General features: G+C 41.2%; 1 non-coding gene across 1 annotated transcript; it reads right to left on the bottom strand.

The window, feature by feature from the left end:
• Nucleotides 1–360: 360 nt before the first annotated feature.
• On the bottom strand, nt 361–466 carry LOC145590269 (small nucleolar RNA R71). The gene has a single exon (XR_014101906.1). It is a non-coding gene; the product is annotated as a small nucleolar RNA R71 (small nucleolar RNA).
• Between the last annotated feature and the right edge of the window lie 4,656 nt (nt 467–5,122).

The following is a 5,122-nucleotide window of genomic DNA, read 5'->3' as shown; positions in this document are numbered from 1 at the left end:
AGTGGCATTGAAAGAATTGGGGATTCCCGGTGCATATAGATTTGAGAGTGGGATTCCTCCGCCTACAACACCGGCAAATGATTTTGAAATAAGACCGGCAATGATTAATTTGATAGAGAGGCGACGGGGCCAAGCATGAAAGCCCACTAAACCATCTCAAGGAGTTCGAGAAGTATTGCAATACTATCAAGGTGAACGGAATTTCCCAAGAATTCATCTGCCTCAAGCTCTTTCCCTTTTCTCTCATAGGTCGTGCTTTGGAATGGCTAGACAAAGAGGTAAAGTTGAATTCTCTAAGGACATGGGACGAGGTCACCAAGGAATTTCTATCCCGTTTCTATCCTCAAAAGAAAACGGCGGAAGCTAGAGCTCTGATTCAAGGTTTCAAGCAAAAGCCAAATGAGAGCCTCTATGAAGCATGGGAGAGATACAAGGAGTATCAAAGAGAATGTCCTTATCACGGAATTCCAACCTATCAAATCATTCAAATTTTCTATGGAGGTCTTAGCCCTCAAGGAAAATCATGTTTAGATGGAGGAGTCGAAGGTCTTATCATGAACAAAATGGAAGAGGAAGTGGTGGACATAATTGAGGACGTAGTGAGGTACTATAGAGATTGGCAAGATGGAGAAAGAGCAAGAGTAGCTCTTCGGTGTACTCGGTTGATCATCTAAATGCAATCAACAATCTATCCTCTCAAATGACAAACTTGGGGAAGGAGATGTCCGTTATCAAGGCAAAGTTGGAAAGCGCTACCTACCAAGTTTCAAGTCTTCCCTCCCAAACTAAGGGGAGAGGTACGTATTCTAATTCTCAACCCCTTCCTACTTCTAGTAACATGCCTAGTGGGTGCTAGTTTTGTGATGATTGTGGGTCGTTTGAGCATGATGTTTCTAGTTACCCTCATGCATGTATGGATGTTTTTGATGATCAAGATGGAAATGTGAATGAGCATGTTAACTATGTGTCAAATAATCATGATTCTAGATTTGAGAATCAAAGAGGTCAATGGAATAGGAATTACAACAATCATGGCAATTTTGGCAACTATAACCAAGGTGGTGGTTATAGGAACCAAGGTTCTCGAAGTAACTATAACAATCAAGGTTATAGTAGCCAAAATCAAAACCAAAATTATGTTAATCAAAACCAAGGTTATGGGAATCATAATCAAGGTAGTGGTAACCATAATCAAGGTTATGGTCAAAATCAAAGTAGGGGTAATTGGAACAATCAAGGGAAAAGCAATTTTCAAAACAATGCTCAAAGAGGCCCTCCACCCGGATTTGGTCCAAAAGCCCAAAATGATAATTCCTATGTTCAATCCCGTTCAATGCTATTGTCACAAGGAGTGGTAAGGTCCTTGAGGAAAGTTTGCCTAGGATGAGTGAGACTAAAGAGGGCTCAAAAGGGGCGTTGGTTGAAGATGAGAGAAATGATGCATCTTTGAGTGAGGTTGAGATTGAGAAACCTAGTGAGGTGAGAGTGGAGAAAGAGATTGTGAAACCTAAGCTTCCTTATCCACAAAAATTCATGAGACACAAGTTAGATGAACAATTTGGAAGATTCATAGACATGCTTAAGCAACTTCACCTCTCTTTACCATTTACCGAAGTTGTCACCCAAATGCCCAACTACGCAAAATTCCTCAAGGACATTTTGAGTGGTAGGAGAACATGTGATGGTGTAGAGACGGTGAACTTGACCGAGAATTGTAGTGCTATCATAATGAACAAGATGCCACCTAAGCTAAAAGATCCCGAAAACTTTTCTATCCCTTGTGCCATTTATAAAATGCAAATTGAGAATGCCTTGTGGGACCTAGGAGCTAGTGTTAGGCTTATGCCATACTCGGTATACCAAAGACTTGACCTAGGAGAACTCTTACCTACTAACATCACTTTGCAATTGGCCGATAGGTCAATTAAGTTCCCTAAGGGTAAGGTAGAGGATGTTCCTTTAAGGGTCGGAAAATTTGTTATTCCGGTGGATTTGTTGTGCTTGAGATGGATGAAGATGCTAATATCCCCATCATTCTAGGGAGACCATTCCTTGCTACTTCGGGTGTTTTGATAGATGTAAAAAGTGCTAAAATTTCACTCAAAGTAGGGGATGAAGTGATAGAATTTGATTTGAATGATAGCATGAAATATCCAAGTTCTTCTATAGAAAATTGTATGTTAATTGATTCTCTCGATCATGTTGTGTCTTCCATGCATGAGCAATTACTCACTTCTAACGATGTTCTTGATAATGTTTTGTTAAATAAGGAGAAGATAGGTACCCCAAACAAGGAGATGGTTTGGTATGAAGATTTGCTCAACGGAAGCTTTGAGGATGATGAAGAACAAATGTGTTTGAGCATTTCTAGCCAAGAAGCGTTGCAAGTGGCAACATCAAAGGAAGGTAAAGGTGCTCCAATGGTTGAGCTCAAACCTCTTCCATCACACCTTAGGTATGAGTTTTTGGGACCCAACTCCACTTTTCCCGTGATTGTTAGCTCTTCTTTGAGTGAGCATCAAGCTCAAAAGTTGTGTGGTGTTTTGAAAAAGCATCGAAGTGCTTTGGGTTATACCATTGATGACCTCAAAGGTATAGGCCCCGCTTTATGTACACATCACATAACTCTTGAGGATGGTGCGTTACCTTCTATTGAGAGGCAACGAAAGCTACACCCCCAAATGGGAGAGGTAGTGAAAAAGGAGATCACCAAACTTTTGGATGCGGGAATCATATTCCCCATTTCTAGTTCTAGGTGGGTTTCTCCCGTTCACGTTGTCCCAAAGAAGGGAGGTATGACCCTCGTTGAGAATGAGAAAGGTGAGCTCATTCCGACGAGGACGGTCACGGGATGGAGGATGTGTATAGACTATAGACGTCTAAACACATCAACAAAGAAAGATCATTTCCCCCTTCCTTTTATTGATCAAATGCTTGAAAGACTAACAAGGCACAAGTTCTATTGTTTTCTTGATGGCTATTCGGGATTTTTCCAAATCCCTATCCACCCGGATGACCAAGAGAAAACAACATTCACTTGTCCATATGGTACATTTGCTTATAGGAGATTTCCATTCGGCCTTTGCAATGCTCCCGCGACATTTCAAAGATGCATGATGAGTATATTTGGAGTTATGTTGGAAGAGGAGATGGAGGTTTTTATGAACGACTTCTCCGTAGGAGATGTTTCATTTGAGGCATGCCTTGAAAACCTTGAAAAATGTCTTGCAAGGTGTGAAAAGGTGAACTTGGTCTTGTATTGGGAAAAATGTCACTTCATGGTGGAGGAAGGCATAGTCCTTGGCCACAGGATCTCTCACAAGGGGATAGAGGTGGATAAAGCTAAAATTAAAGTCATTGAAAAGCTTCCACATCCGGTGAACGTAAAGGGAGTGAGATCTTTCTCAGGGCATGCCGGGTTTTATAGAAGATTCATCAAGGATTTCTCACTCATTGTAAAGCCTCTTAATAATCTTCTTCAAAAAGTTGCCGACTTTGTTTTTGATGATAAGTGTTTGGAGGCATTCAACAAGTTAAAGAAAGCTCTAATCTCTACTCTTATTGTACAAGCTCTAAGATGGGATTTACCATTTGAGTTGATGTGTGATGCAAGCGATTCGGCAATAGGAGGTGTTTTGGGTTAAAGAGTGGACAAGAAACTTCATGTGATCTATTATATGTCCAAGACTATAAATGGAGCTCAACGGAATTACACTACAACGGAGAAGGAATTCTTGGCCATAGTTCATGCTTTTGAGAAGTTCCGTTGTTATCTATTGGGTTCCAAAACCATTGTCTTTACCGATCATGCGGCTCTCAAGTATCTTTTTGCTAAGAAAGAGTCCAACCCTAGGTTGATTCGGTGGGTTCTTGAACTCCAAACCTTTGACATTGAGATTAGGGATAAAAGTGGAGCGGAAAATGTTGTGGCAGACCATCTTTCTCGTTTGGAAGATTTTCAAATTCAAGATGATGGTTCTTCAATTGAAGATAGAATGCTTGATGATTTCTTGTACGCTATTGAAGTAAGGGAACTCCCATGGTTTGCCGATTTAGTGAACTTTCTTGCATGTGGGGAGTTTGCTCCTTCTTTTTCTAAGAATCAAAGAAACAAGCTCAAGAGAGAGGCACGTTATTATGTGTGGGATGATCTCATCTTATACAGGAGTGGAGTCGATGGTTTACTTAGACGTTGTGTGCCAAACAAAGAAGTGCCTAGTGTCTTGAAAATGTGCCATTCGGATCCAAGAGGGGGCCATATGGGTGCCTCTAGGACCGCCACTAAGGTCCTTTAATGCGGATTATGGTGGCTACATCTCTTTAAGGATTCATGGGGCTTTTTCAAGACATGTGACCGATGTCAAAGAGTTGGAAACATCTCCAAGAGAAATGAAATGCCTCAACAACCTATACTTGAGTTGGAAGTGTTTGATGTGTGGGGTATTGATTTTATGGGAACTTTCCCCTCATCTTTCGGAAATCAATATATTCTTGTGGCGGTTAATTACATGTCTAAGTGGGTTGAGGCCATTGCCTCCCCAACTAATGATCACAAGGTGGTTATGAAGTTGTTTAAGAAGATAATCTTTCAAAAATTTGGGGCTCCCAAGGCGGTGATAAGCGACAACGGTTCTCATTTTATTCACCATGCCTTTCAAAAGATGGTGAGAAATCATGGAGTCCATCAAAGATTCGGCCTCCCATATCGTCCTCAATCAAGCGGTCAAGTGGAAGTCTCTAATCGTCAAATCAAACTTATCCTTGAAAAGACGGTTGCGAGAAATCGAAAGGATTGGTCGGATAAGTTGGGTGATGCTCTTTGGGCCTATCGAACGGCTTTTAAGACCCCCATAGGTAACACTCCATACCATCTAGTCTACGGCAAGTCATGCCATCTCCCGGTTGAAATCAAACACCGTGCTTTGTGGGTAATCAAGAAGATAAACTTTGACTTGGCAAGCGCGGGGGAGAAAAGGTGGTTAGATCTTCATGAGTTAGAGGAGCTTCGATTTGATGCCTATGATTGTGCTAGTGTGTATAAAGCTCGTTCCAAGGAAACATATGACAAGCTTATTGAGAAGAAAGATTTTTGTGTTGGCGATAAGGTTCTTCTCTACAATTC

The sequence above is a fragment of the Chenopodium album genome, chromosome 17, assembly GCF_948465745.1.
Source record: "Chenopodium album chromosome 17, dcCheAlbu1.1, whole genome shotgun sequence".
In the NCBI taxonomy this organism is placed as follows: domain Eukaryota; kingdom Viridiplantae; phylum Streptophyta; class Magnoliopsida; order Caryophyllales; family Amaranthaceae; genus Chenopodium; species Chenopodium album.
The sequence above is the reverse complement of the archived record's forward strand: the minus strand, read 5'-3'. Positions and strand labels throughout refer to the sequence as shown.